At 49.3% G+C, this 14,336-nt stretch overlaps 1 long non-coding RNA gene across 1 annotated transcript in view; it reads left to right on the top strand.

Moving 5' to 3' along the window:
* The first annotated feature begins 11,544 nt into the window (after positions 1–11,544).
* The window catches only part of LOC127491737 (uncharacterized), a 55,653-nt gene continuing 52,861 nt past the window's right edge, over positions 11,545–14,336 (top strand). The window contains exon 1 of the long non-coding RNA XR_007920630.3: positions 11,545–11,643. This is a non-coding gene — a long non-coding RNA (uncharacterized LOC127491737). The remainder of the gene's footprint in view (positions 11,644–14,336) is intronic.

Below are 14,336 nucleotides of genomic sequence, written 5' to 3' on the forward strand. Positions count from 1 at the left end.
CTCCTCATGCCCCAGGCCTCCTGCCTGTGTTCTTACCTCCCAGGGAAGAGGGTACAGAGCTACAAGGAGATCCCATTCCACCAGTATTATTATTCAAATTAATTTCTTTTTAAAAATCTTTGTTCTCTGGGGGCAGGCATTTGGTGTAGTGGTTAAGATAAGCATGCTTGGCCTGCCCCTGTGCCCTATCAGAATGCCTGGGTTTGAATCCTGCCTCTGCTTCTGATTCAGCTCCCTGCTAATGCAAATCCTGGCAAGTGGGAGGTGCTGGCTAAAGTGCTTGGGGCCCTGCCACCCCAATGGGAGACCCGGATTGGGTTCTGGGCTTCTGACTTCAGTTTAGCCCAGCCTCAGCCATTGTGGACATTTGGGGAGTGAACCAGAAGATGGAAGATCTCTCTCTCTCTCTCTTTCAAATAAATAAACAATAGAAAAATAATATCAGGCCGGCGCCACGGCTCACTAGGCTAATCCTCCGCCTTGCGGCGCTGGCACACCGGGTTCTAGTCCTGGTCGGGGCGCCGGACTCTGTCCCAGTTGCCCCTCTTCCAGGCCAGCTCTCTGCTGTGGCCAGGGAAGTGCAGTGGAGGATGGCCCAAGTGCTTGGGTCCTGCACCCCATGGGAGACCAGGAGAAGCACCTGGCTCCTGCCTTCGGATCAGCGCGGTGCGCTGGCCGCGGTGGCCATTGGAGGGTGAACCAACGGCAAAAGGAAGACCTTTCTCTCTGTCTATCTCTCTCACTGTCCACTCTGCCTGTCAAAAAAAAAAAAAAAAAATCTGTATTCTACTGCACTGCCTGTAAGTAGCAGAGTTCAGTGAATTAATGGACACAGTGTTTGGAATCTACCATTGGATAAGCTGGGGCTTGGGGTTTTCTTGATAACCTTCCTGTCCCTCTCTCTCTCTCTCTTTTTTTTTTTTTGTTCAAGAGAGGAAACCAAGTCTGCAGGTGCTGTTTAGCGACACCCAAGGCCACAGACAGAGACGGATTGGACCTCAGAGTTTCTGGAGCGTTCATTCCTTTCTGCTTTGTGCTCCTCCCAGCTCTATGGCCTCCCTCCCCAGGAGGCCGGTGCCAATGCTTGAGGCAGAGGTGAGGGGGGTGCTGCTGCCTTCTGTGGCCCGGCCTCAGCCTGGTTATCTCTGGATGTTCCAGATAAGAACTGAAGCCAAGGCCTCCCAGGCAGAGAGGTGGGATGATGCCCAAGTCCAGTGCCTTTCAGCCACAGAGCTCTGCTCTGCTAATGAGTTCCTAGAGGAATCCCAACATTCAGGCCTTCTCAGTGGTGCTTGGTGAGCGAGCACCATGCTGTGAATGGCAAAAGGGAGGCATTCAGGGAAGTACTGTGTGGATCCCTTCTCCCCCAGCACCCCCTTCCTGGGCCCTTGGCTGTGCACCTGACAGGGGCTCAGGGAGTGTGTTTGGATATGGACTGAGTGTTCACCTCAAGAATCTTAGAACAATGCAAAGACCATGTCTAGAATAATACTTCGTGCAACACTTCCCAGCTCTCTAAGTGCTTTCACACACATTGTCTCATTTCATGTACCTGCTCTCATTCGAAGTTGCTGTGGGATGTAAGCATATAATTAAAATATCAATGAAGCCAGGTTCTGAAATAAATCAGTCTGTGCTAGAGCATTAAAAAAAAAAAACCCAAAATGACAGCTTATCAATCTGAGACCCATTCCCTAGGTATCACCCACATGTTGCCTCCTCTCTACCCCAATTCTGCTCTGCTACATCATTGTCCTCACATACGGTGCTATCACAGTTCTCTCTCCTATTATGCTTCTAAATTATTTATTTATTTGAAAGGTGCACCCACACACAGATCTTTTATCTTCTTTATTTCCCGACTGCCTGTAATAGCCAGAGCCCAGGCAGGCTGAAGCCAGGAGCCTAGGACACAGTCTGGGTTTCCCACGTGGGTGGCAGAGCCCCAAGTACTTGAGTCATCACCGCTGCCTCCAAGAGTGCACGCTGGCAGGAAGCTGGACTTGGAAGTGGAGCTGGGCCTTGAATCAGGCGCTGTGGTTTGATGATGCAGCCACTGAGCCACCTGCTCATCTGTTCTACTCCCATGGTTTATTGTGCTCTCTGTTGAGAAGTCTTACCTCCGTATCTGTATGTACAAAAAAAATCTTTCTTAATCTTCAAAGCCTGCCCTGAGATTTCTAGTTTCGTTCTGATTCTCTTTCTTTGCTCCCTCCATTCTTGCAGGCTTGGTTGCTTCCTGCTAGGTACCCTCACAGACCTGTGTGACATCACTTCCTGCCATGGATTGCAATAGCGGTTTTTCTTCCACCTCATCAGATTTAGCCTCTTGAGGACAGGGGTGTTTTCTTATCTCAAAGCCTGTTACCTATGAGTGTTGGGTGCCTGTCTGCTAGATGAGTGAAGAGACGTCCCCGTGGCATTGGTAGCCTGGTGGACTCCATGGTGCATTGTTTACTTTTTTTTTTTTTTGACAGGCAGAGTGGACAGTGAGAGAGAGAGAGAAAGGTGTTCCTTTTGCCGTTGGTTCACCCTCCAATGGCCGCCGCGGCTGGTGCGCTGCGGACGGTGCATTGCGCTGATGCGAAGGCAGGAGCCAGGTGCTTCTCCTGGTCTCCCATGGGGTGCAGGACCCAAGGACTTGGGCCATCCTCCACTGCACTCCCGGGCCATAGCAGAGAGCTGGCCTGGAAGAGGGGCAACCGGGACAGAATCCGGCGCCCCGACCGGGACTAGAACCTGGTGTGCCGGCGCCGCAGGTGGAGGATTAGCCTATTGAGCCACGGTGCCGGCCAGTGCATTGTTTACTAGCCCTGCTGTTTGCCATTTGCCCCAGCTCAATGCCAAGCAGAACAGGCTCCCGGTGGTGAGGCCAGGTTGCTCTTCACTGCAGCCCCACTCCTGCATGAAGCTGCTTGCCAGGTAAAGAATAAATATCAAATTTTACAGCTTGTTTGCTTTACTTTCTAAGCAGACTTCTGATTTAAAAAAAAAAAAAAACCCAAATCTATTCTTTTGGCAAACAATAAAATACCCAGGAAGGATTATGGAAGATTTGGCTTCTCTGAATGAATCTGGCAGTGTGTTCTATGTTTCTTCGTTCATAAATAATAGCTTCTGCAGACAGCAGATAAGAAGCCTAGTTGAGGGGTGTGGGCTTTTGAAGGCAGGTGCATCGAGGTTCAGTCTAGCTTGACTGTTCCCCAACTGTGTGACCTAGGGCATCTGTCAATGGGGCTCACAAGACCTGAGGTTGTGTGAGGAGCAAGGGAGCCAAAGCTGTTGTGTCATTCTTCACACTCAGAAATGCTGTTCTCAAAGGACAGGTTGGGGTTCCAGAGTGCCCTGAAGCTCCTGGGAATTGCTTCTCCCTGGAGTCTTCTGCACACATATCAACCTGTTGAATTTGACAGTACTGCCTCTTGTCATTTATTGCTGCTGCTATTTGCTGGACTGGAACCACCTTGAGGGCAAGGCTGTGTCTAATACTCATTTCTATTCTGCAGAGGAGAAGCTTCCGGGTGGTTGACCACATGGGTCCTGGTTCCATTGGGGGATCCCAGGAGAGTCTGCATCTCCATGGGGGCTTCTCTGATTCTTGCTGCTAGGCTGGGACAGAGTTTTCACACCGAAAGACCATTTCAGCTCTGCAGCCCTTCTTCCTGGTCAAAGTGGGAGTATGGTGGTATGATAGGATGACGGGAAAACGGGCTTCCCGATCCTGGTGCCCCCACTACCAAGCTGTGGAAGTTAAAATCCTCTCTGACCTCAGTTTTCTACTCACAGAAATGGGAACAGGGCAGGCATTCAGTACAGAGGTTGAGACACCACTTGGGATACCGACGTCCCATATTCAAGTGGCTGGGTTTGAGCCTTGGCTCTGCCTTGCATCCCAGCTGCCCACTAATGCACACCCTGGGGAGCAGCCAATGATGACTCAAGCAGTCGGCCTCTTGCCACCCACATGGGAGTGCTGGATTGAATTCCTGGCTCCTGGCTTTCACCTGGCGCAGCCTTGGCTCTTTCAAGCATCTGGGGAATTAACCAGTGGATGGGATGTAAGGCCACCACAAAACACACCAAACACTGGAGTAAGGGGAAACCTGACAGACTGGAGGGAAGGGGTGAAGAAGGAAAAATAGAGAGAGGAGAGTGCAAGAGAGAGAAATCAACACACACACACACACACACATGTTCAGGAACAGGTTCTTTTAAAACTTTACCATGGGGCGGGCAGGGAAGTAGGAACAGCGAATCCCATTAGGGTGAGGGTGGAGCTGACACCTGTGGTCACCCGGCTTCCAGCAATGGCGGTGGGGGCTAGAGCCTAGGACCGAGTCCGGGCCGTAGATTGCGTCACAGATAAGACGGTGCCATTTTACTAACACGGGAGATCTCTGTCTCTGTAACTCTCTTTCCATCTCTCTGTCTTTCAAACAAACAAACAAAATAAATAAATAAAAAAATTTAAAAAGGAGCCATAACTGCAGGAGGCACCTTTACTTGCTTTGCCACAGTGCCGGGCCCTCAGTTTTTCTTAATACCATATGGAGATCATACTCTATATGTATATAAACTCCTGAACTCCAGTGTCAACCCTGAATAAAGACTTATGGAAGTTGAATCCTGTGAATCTGAATTTTTTAGGCACTTCTCATAGGATTCTGAGAAGCGTCCAGGGTTGGCAGTGACTTCTGAAATTCTTCACTTTCAAGATGCCATTGATAGTGAGATGTGTTACTGAAAACAGCTTCCTAGGAAAAATAATTGGCACTTACCAGCTAAATTCATACATCTTAACCTCAGACACCTTAAGAAGTGTTCCAAAGGACTGTGAATTGTCCCAGCATAGGTCATTGGGTTGAATTGCCAGGGAGAAGAAGCAGTAACCACCAATGCATTCAAAAGGCAAGCTCAACCATCCCTGAGTGCACGCAAGGCCAGTAGACCCGGAAGTATCTGCGGCTCCTCCCAGGCCTGAGCTGGGGTGTGTCGGGGACTCAACCCAGAAATTACTACAAGGACTTGTATGCCAGCAAACAGGGAAACCTATCAGAAATGGATAGATTCCTGAACACATGCAACCTACCTAAATTGAACCAGGAAGACATAGAAAAACCTAAACAGACCCATAACTGAAACAGAAATTGAAACAGTAATAAAGGCCCTCCCAACAAAGGAAAGCCCAGGACCAGATGGATTCACTCCTGAATTCTACCATACATTTAAAGAAGAACTGACTCCAATTCTTCTCAAACTATTCAGAACAATCAAAAAAGAGGGAGTCCTCCCAAATTCTTTCTATGAAGCCAGCATCACCTTAATTCCTAAGCCGGGAAAAGATGCAGCACTGAAAGAGAATTACAGACCAATATCCCTGGTGAACATAGATGCAAAAATCCTCAATAAAATTCTCACCAATAGAATGCAACAACACATCAGAAAGATCATCCACCCAGACCAAGTGGGATTTATCCCTGGTATGCAGGGATAGTTTAATGTGCGCAAAACAATCAATGTGATACACCACATTAACAGACTGCAGAAGAAAAACCATATGATTATCTCAATAGACGCCGAGAAAGCATTTGATAAAATACAACACCCGTTCATGATGAAAACTCTAAGCAAACTGGGTATGGAAGGAACATTCCTCAATACAATCAAAGCAATTTATGAAAAACCCACGGCCAACATCCTATTGAATGGGGAAAAGTTGGAAGCATTTCCACTGAGATCTGGTACCAGACAGGGATGCCCACTCTCACCACTGCTATTCAATATAGTTCTGGAAGTTCTAGCCAGAGCTATTAGGCAAGAAAAAGAAATTAAAGGGATACAAATTGGGAAGGAAGAACTCAAACTATCCCTCTTTGCAGATGATATGATTCTTTATTTAGGGGACCCAAAGAACAGCACAACATACCAAAACTTATGGGACGCAGCAAAAGCAGTGTTAAGAGGAAAGTTTATATCAATAGGTGCCTACATCAAGAAATTGGAAAGGCACTAAATAGATGAGCTTTCAAGTCACCTCAAGGATCTAGAAAATCTACAGCAAACCAGACCCAAATCTAGTAGGAGAAGAGAAATAATTAAAATCAGAGAAGAAATCAACAGGATTGAATCCAAAAAAAAACATTACAAAAAATCAGCCAAACGAGGAGCTGGTTTTTTGAAAAAATAAACAAAATTGACACCCCATTGGCCCAACTAACTAAAAAAAGAAGAGAAAAGACCCAAATCAATAAAATCAGAGATGAAAAAGGAAACGTAACAACAGACACCACAGAAATAAAAAGAATCATCAGAAATTACTACAAGGACTTGTTCTTGGGGCTTATTTGATCCTGTCAGAGTTGGGAGTGGTGGGACAGCTCTGCCCTTTTCCTGCCTTGTCTTTATCTCTAGGGCTGTGTTTGTGGCTTGATTCACTTCTGTGTTTATTGTAGCTGTCGGGACTCAGCCAAGACAGCAGAAGCCATGCTGTGTTTATTAAGCAGGGGGAATTTAACACAGGCCATAGGATCCAGAGATAATGGCAAGAGGGAGATTGTGAGGTGAACCAAATATATTAGCCATAGGAAGCAGCCGCCACAAAGTAGAAGCGGGTATTATCCAGGTCTGGAACACAGAGAGGGCATTGCAAGCTCAGGACCGCTACGGGGAGGAGCTGCTGGTGCAGGTGGAGTTGGGGTGGTGGGAATAACACACCCCCTTTAGAGACATCACCAGAAGAGGAAAGACAGGGAGAAACAGAGGAAGGAAGCACCATGGCTTCTGCTTCCTCTCGGCATCTTTCACTGAGTGTGTGAAGAAGTCAGCTGGCGGGGCTGGGAGACAGCAGGTCAATGAGTGCCTTCGGGCAGTCAGCAAATATTCACGGAGCACTGTGTCAGTGCCAGGTGCTGTGCAGTGCTAAGAGGTGAGCAGTGAACAACCTGTGGAACTCTGCCCTTCAGGAGCGGCGTTTTAGTTGGGAAGACAGTCAACAAACGCAAAAGTAAAATCTAGAAGATCTCAGGTGGTGGTAAGAGTTATGAGAAAGATGAACCAGCCAGGGCCGGGGGCAGGATGGGGGGGGGCAGGAAAGGGTTAACTGAGCAGAAAGGTTTAGGCGAAGACCTGAAGAGTCCCTCTGGGGAAAAGCATTATAAGCAGACAGATACAGCAAATGTAAATGTCTTGATGCCTGTCTTGATCAAGGGACTACAAAGGGGCCTGAGAAGACAGTGCAAGGGATATGAAGCCAGGGACACAGGGCTGCCAGGAGAAAGTTGGCCTCCAGCAGAAAGGCAGGCAGAGGGGACTCCTCAGAACAAGCAGGCCACCTAAGCACCCTTCCACGGACCCCTGCTGGCCCCTGGCCCCCTTCGGACGGCTGAGCTGAGTTCTGTAGGTTGACCTCACCTTCCTCCTCTGGGAGGCTCTGAATGCGGGAGAGGAGGGTGAGGCTGCAGGCTGGCACACCACCATGATGGCTCGAGTGTGTGTGCCCCGTGGGATGGGAAATCTGTCCTGCTCAGTCCCCGCTCAGTCCTCCTGCTTTCATCTCTGCCCTACTTCTGCTTGCCAGCCCTGACTCCCAGGTCCCTAACTGGGATCCCCCCCCCCCGCCGACCTCAGCAGACCCAGATCGTCTACTAGGCTGCTGGTTCCTCAGGGTACTTTTTCATGCACATTGTTTGTGTAACCAGTGCTGGTAAACTGCTGGCGATTGAATGAGCGGTTCCATATCCTTGTGTCTCCCACTGCAAGGCACTGGCTTTGTGACAAGTGACTTACCCAACCCCATCAGAATCAGTGCCAAGTGGATCCACACAGTCGGTCCAACTAGTTAGTTGGAGTCAGCTAAGTAACTGGCAGTGGTTTGGTTGATTTTTTAATAAGTTTTACTTATTTCAAAGACACACATACACCAATGGAGAGAGCTCTGCAGTCTGCTGATTTTACTCTCCAAATGCCTGCAGTAGCCAGTGATGGTCCAGGCTGACGTCAGGAGCCATCTGCATGTCCCATGTGGGTGGCAGGGACCCAGCTATTTGAGCCATCACCTGTTGTCTCCAAGGGTGCACATTAGCAGGAAGCTGGGGTCACAGGAGGTGCTGGGACCAGAACCCAGGGACCTCGATGCAGGATGCACATTGTCCAAGCAGAATCTTAGCCACTGTCCCAAGCGCCTGCTCAGGTTGTATTTTGAAGCTTGTGTGGTGTCATCTTGTGCCAGCTAGGAGCCAGGAGGGACCGCACAGAAGGTGTGTCCACTCCGCTGCTTTCTGCTAATGATGGAGGTTCTCCCCTTTTTATTCGTGATGAAGGGTTTGTTGGAGATAATTGTATTTTTAGCAGCACGGTTAATGAACTAGCTAAGCATCAATAGATGGAATCATAAAACCATTAAACACCAAGAGCAATAATGGGAAACTGTGTCTGGTGGTAATGAAATTAAGTGGCTTTATGAGGTCACTTGATTCCTTTTCTCCTCGGCTCTCTTGCCCTCCTGAGTACACGGTGACTGCTGCTCCTAATTGCTCTTTCCCTGAAATGCACAATGCTCTCCATTTTGCGTTTGAATTCAATGTGTTTCTAGGGCCTGCAGGATCGTTAACCCCTCCACCAAGAGAGCGCCATCAAAGTGGCAGTTAGGACACCTCTGGAAGGGGCTCAGTAGTGGAGGAGGAGGACAGCAGAACAGGCAGAGAAGGAGTGAAGAGAAGGGCCTGCTGCACTTGGTAATGATGAGTGATGAGTTCCAGCACTCAGGCCCTCGGTACAGACGCTGAAGCTGGGGCCGAGCGGCTCACAGATGGCTGGGTGGCCTTCTCACACCTGTATTGGAACCGGATTTTAAGTCTGGGGGCTCCTTCATCTGCATCGTCCCCTGGAGCTTGTGACTGTCCCCTGTGGTACCTTTTTATTCTCCGTTTCCAGATGTGGAACTGAGGCTTGTGACCTGACTCAGGTCCCACTGCTGATTAGAGGCCAGTGCTGGAAGACTTTCCTCAGGCCAGGACTTCTCAGGGCAGGAAAACCACATCAGTTGCCACCTAAACCTTGCCTGATCAAACTCATGGAACTACTATTTAATTCAGCAATTCAAGAAATATGTATTGGAGCTGTTGTTGTGGTGCAGTGGGTTAAACTGCTGCTTGCAACATTGGCATCCCGTATCAGAGTACTGGTTCAACTCCCGGCTGCTCTGTTTCTGAACCAGCTTCCTGCTAATCCATCTGAGAAGGCAGAAGCAGATGGACCAAGTAATTGGGCCCTTACCACCCGTATCATATGGGAGACCTGGGTGATGCAATTCCTGGCTCCTGGCTTCAGCCTGGCCCCTCTCTGGCCATTATGGCCATCAGGGAAGTGAACCAGCTGATGGAAGATCTCTCTCTCTCTCTCCTTCTCTCTCTGATGCTCTGCCTTTCAAATAAATAATAAAAAATAAAAATAATCTTAAAAGCATATTTTCAATCCAACATTTAAAAAAGAAATATGTTTTGAGTGGCTGCTATATGCTAGGGAGAAGATGAGCAAAACAGACTCCTACCACATCCTCAGAGGACTTAGATGTAGCTGAACACGGTTAAATTAGCAATGAAATGCAGTGAGTTAGGTGAAGTGATAGAAAGGTACCCCGTCAGGAAGGCTGGTGGCAGGAGCCCCTCATCTGATCGACGGGGCAGAGAAACTGTCCTGAAGGAAGTGATGGCTGTGCTGAGGCCTGAATGGTGCAAGTTCAACCGGTGAAGGACAGGGAAGTGTGCAGAGGCCCGAGGGAGCGGTGCCTGAAGAACCCAGGAACTTGTTAGTGGTGGGGCGTGGAGAGGGAGTTAGGAATTCGCCTCAGTTCCCAGCTTGGCCACCAGGGGGATGCTGGTGCCATTTACTGAGGAGGAGCACTGTGGGAAGAGCCCTAGGGTAGAGGTAGGTGAGAGAAAATGAGTGATTATTGCGCTTGTCCCACACTTAAGAAAACAAGCCTTAAAGGCAGCTAAACTAGCTGGGTCTCAGGGTATCTCAATGCCAAGACGTGCATGAAAGCCCTGATGTGGACAGGTATTCATTCTTTCCCTGAGGCCGCCCACAAAGCTGTGAGCATTAAGTTTGTTCCGACCCTGCTGAGGGACTGGAAGGCCAGCAGGAAACCGTCACTGCCAGCTGGACCGATAAGGTTCAACACAATGGAATTTAATAGGGGCAAATGCAAATCATACCCTGAGGTTTACAGAATCAAGTAAAGGAAGAACAACCTGACTTCACAGCAGCTCAGGTCAACAGTACCTAACAGAGCCAGTGGGCTGCGAATTCTGTACAAGCCCGGAGTGCGATATGCCTGCTCCTTGTCCCACTTCTCATACCCCCATGATGTCTGGTGTATTGTAGAGGGCTCAAGAAGGTTGTTATCTGACCAGACCAGAAAGGAACCTGTAAGAGAGGGACAGCGGCCAAGAAGGAGAGAAGCCAGCCCTGAGAGCTATCAGGACAGTCAAGAGGGACTCCTTGGCCCGAGTTTCTGGGGGATGCTTGAAGTGTGGTCTGAGAATGTCCCTAACAAAGGACCTGGCAAAACCGGAGGCAAGGGATAGAATTCTCAACCGACCAGGGATCCCAGAGAAGGGTTTGTTGGGCTTGGAATAGAAAGAAGAGTGGACCCAGCCGAGGACGAAGGGGCAGCAACCCAGAGGGCTGATTGTTGCATTCCTTTGTTTTAATCACGTGTTTAAGCTCTGACTGTGTGTGTAGCCCTGTGCTGTGAGAGACGCTGTGAAACCACAGCCGCAGCATGAACAGGACTGATGGGAATGGCTCAGGTGACAGGGGCTGTTCGGAGTGAGGGGTGACCAAGGAAGACCTTGTGGAAGAGCTGGAGCTTGAAGAAGGGGCCAGGGGAGGTGTCGCTGGAGGCATAAGCTGGGGAACATGAGGAAATCAGCTGACTGGAGTCTTCCGCGGTCGGGTGAGACCCGCAGTGGGAAGCCCAGCTCTGGGCATGCTCGGTGGGCCAGAGAAAGGACCTGAGAGATGGTGGAGGATGCAGAGGTGAGCTCCTCCCTGTGGAACGCACAAGTCGTAGAGAAGCCAGCTGGCTGGTGAAGCTGAGTTCAATGAGGACCCTACATCTCTGACTTTGCTCCTGATAGGCCTCACTGTAGTGCGTGCCCTGGGCTGCTGACTGCCCTGGTGTTGTGCTGATAATCCCCAGCAGAGGTGGGTGTCCAGGCTGCAGGGAGAAGGAAGCCCGAAGGAAAGTCTTAGGGGCAGAAATCCTAGTGCCTTCTAATGGGAAGTCAATAAATAGAGGTGTGAGGAAGCTCGCTCATCTGTAAAGTTCCTTCCTGCTCCTTTTCTTCCTTCCTTTCTCCCCTTCCAGCATAAATGTGTTCCCCAGTGTTCTTGTTGGAAATTAACCTGCACTGCAACAGTGTTGGTTCCCAGTGGGAAGTGGTCAGATCATGAGGGCTTTGCCCTCACAAGTGGACGAGTCCTGCTATAGAAAGAGGCTTTGAGGCAGGTCCTCTCTCTTACCCATCTGTTTTCTGCCATGCACAGATACAACATCCAAGGCGCCGTTTTGGAAGAAAATGGTCTCACCAGACACTGAACCTGCTGGCACCTTGGACTTGGACTTCCAGCTCCAGAACTGTAAGCCAATAGATTTCTGTCTCTGAATGACGCAGTCTGTGCACAGCACAAAACAGACTGAGACAGCCCCTCTTCCCTGCCTTCAACCTTCCTTGGGCAATGGCCAGATAGTACGCACTCTGTTGTAGCGTGGAGACACAAAGATGATTAGAACTCAGTTCAGGCTCCCTAGGAGTTCATAGTCAACACACATGTTTAAGTAATACAGTTCTTTGATTTTAATATAATATAATAACAGCTTTTCAGGAGGAAAAAAACCCAGAAACACAGCCACACTCAGTGCACACATTATTTTCAAAATATCCTGATTTCAAAAGCCTCTAAATGTGAAAAAAAAAAGTGTGCTTTAAAATTGAGTAACATGAGCAGAGTGATCATTATCACAATAGGAGTGGGTGCACTGACCTATTGGCGTGGGGAACTGTGTCTTGGAAGTGGTAGTTACAGCCGGGCCATCACTGTGACAACAGGCGCCGCTGGAACCCACTGGGGGAAGATCTTAATGCTGCCTTATGGCAGAAGATCTTAATGCACCAGAAAAGGCTGCTGGCGGGAGGTGGCCACTGTCCAGGCTCACTGTGGATGGGATGAGTAAAGAGGCCCGGGTGGAGGTTCCAGGCAGAGGTGTCGGCTTTTGCAAAGGAAGGAGGTAAAGGAGGGTGTCCTGTTTCTGGGAGCAGCTGCTTGTTGTCAGTATTGTACAGTGGAGCGGAGGGGCCTCCCGCCTGAAGGGGCCTGGGTGACTCTCATCCCCAAGACAAGAGGAAGGAGATGCAAGCGGCACAGTGCGATAGGACGAGGCAGCCTCCCTAAACTTTCCCATTCCTTGAAAAATTTTGTTTTCTATTTACATAAGTCAAAACCAGATTGCCTAATGCAACAATGATGTGTTCTCAAATCGTAAGAAAATGCAATAGATTTCAATCAGTAGGCCCGAAATTTTTCATTAAATCTGCTTGCTTACTTTCTTAAACCTTTTCTCCGGGGGAAGTGCGCCCTTTAGAAGTGGCTGATTATGATGCCTTCATTGGCACACCTGCTCCAAGGTTCTCTCTCTCTCTCTCTCCTTCCCATTTATTGTCAAGCAGCTCCTCTCGGCTGAAATACAAGGCAGGCATCAAGGAGTACACTTTGTGTTCAGATGTGTGCTATTTCTGCACTGTGTCTTTGCAAAAATAACCTTTGTGTGTCAGCCTGATGAGGATGCCATTCGCGTCTGTGTGGGTCCCAGCGGGAGCAGAAAGCTCCGCCATTGTGTTGGGAGAAAGCCCACGGAACAGGCTGGAAGGTTCTTTCCAGGAAGGCCAGTGGGAAGAGGTGAACAGGACTGGATTAAAGGGGACATCCTCCTGGGCTGTGTCTCTTTGTGCTCCTGAGGGAGTGGGTGCTGTCTTGGGGCTGAGAAGCACCTGCCCTGTCCTTTCTGCCCTCACTCAGTAAGAGCTCGGATCACTCTGAGATGAGAACAGCCTGGCTGCTCCTTCTTCACACTCCTTCTTAGCCCTAAGAGGGTCTAGAGCTGTCAGATCAGGTTGGGTGTGGGCTGTGGTGGGAACAGCACCCGTTGGAGCCCCCACGCTGGCTCCTCCTGCAGTCTTGGGAGCCTATTTCCTCATCTGTGGAATCAGGCTGTTTACTTGTCGCTCTCTAAGGCTCTACAGCAGTCATTCGAACAAGAGTGAATGTACCTGTAGCTGAATGTTTACACTGAGTGCCAGGCATTCTTTTTTTTTTTTTTTTTTTTTAATATTTGCTTATTTATTTGAAAGTCAGAGTTACAGAGAGGCAGAGGCAGAGAGAGAGAGAGAAAGAGAGAGGTCTTGCATCCACTGTCTCATTCTCCAAATGGCTGCAAAAGCCAGAGCTGGGCTGATCTGAAGCCAGGAATCAGGAGCCAGGTGCTTCTCCTGGTCTCCCATGGGGTGCAGGGCCCAAGGACCTGGGCTGTCCTCCCCTGCACTCCCAGGCCACAGCAGAAAGTTGGCCTGGAAGAGGGGCAACCGGGACAGAATCCGGCACCCCGACCAGGACTAGAACCTGGTGTGCCGGCACCGCAGGTGGAGGATTAGCCTAGTGAGCCACGGCGCTGGCCCCCCTTAAGAGTTTTACACATATTGTCTCATTTAATTCTCATGGGAACTCTGTAAGGTTCATGTTTTTATTACCCCATTTTACAGGCAAAGAACTGAGACTTGGAGCTGTTAGGGACACAGTTGGGAAACGTAGCTGGTGAGTAGCAGAACTGGAACGAGTCCATTCTCAGCCCATGCTTTTTTTTTTTTTTATTGTCTTAGTTCACTCAGGCTGCTTTAACAAAATCCCATAGACTGATAGATCAAACAATAGTTTATTTTGCACAGCTTTGAAGGCTGAAGGGTCTGAGATCGGAATGGCAGCACAAGAACCTGGTGAGGGCTTTCCTCCTGGTTTAGCAGACGGCTGCCTTCTTGCTGTATCCTCACGCATGTGTGTGTGAGTGTGTGTGTGTGTGTGTGTGTAGTGTGGTCAAGGAGGGGGGAATGCTCTAGCCTCTTTGTCTTGTCATGAGGACTCCACCCTCATGGCTTCATCTAAACCCAATTGCCTTCCATAGTCCTCTCTCCCCCACTACTTCCAAATACCAGCACATCAGGGGTTGGAGCTTGAATTCGTGAGAGGTTGAGGAGGACATAAGCGTTCAGTTCGTAAGATGC

Source organism: Oryctolagus cuniculus, chromosome 1 (assembly GCF_051225735.1).
Source record: "Oryctolagus cuniculus isolate XC-2025 breed Fujian yellow rabbit chromosome 1, ASM5122573v1, whole genome shotgun sequence".
Lineage (NCBI taxonomy): Eukaryota > Metazoa > Chordata > Mammalia > Lagomorpha > Leporidae > Oryctolagus > Oryctolagus cuniculus.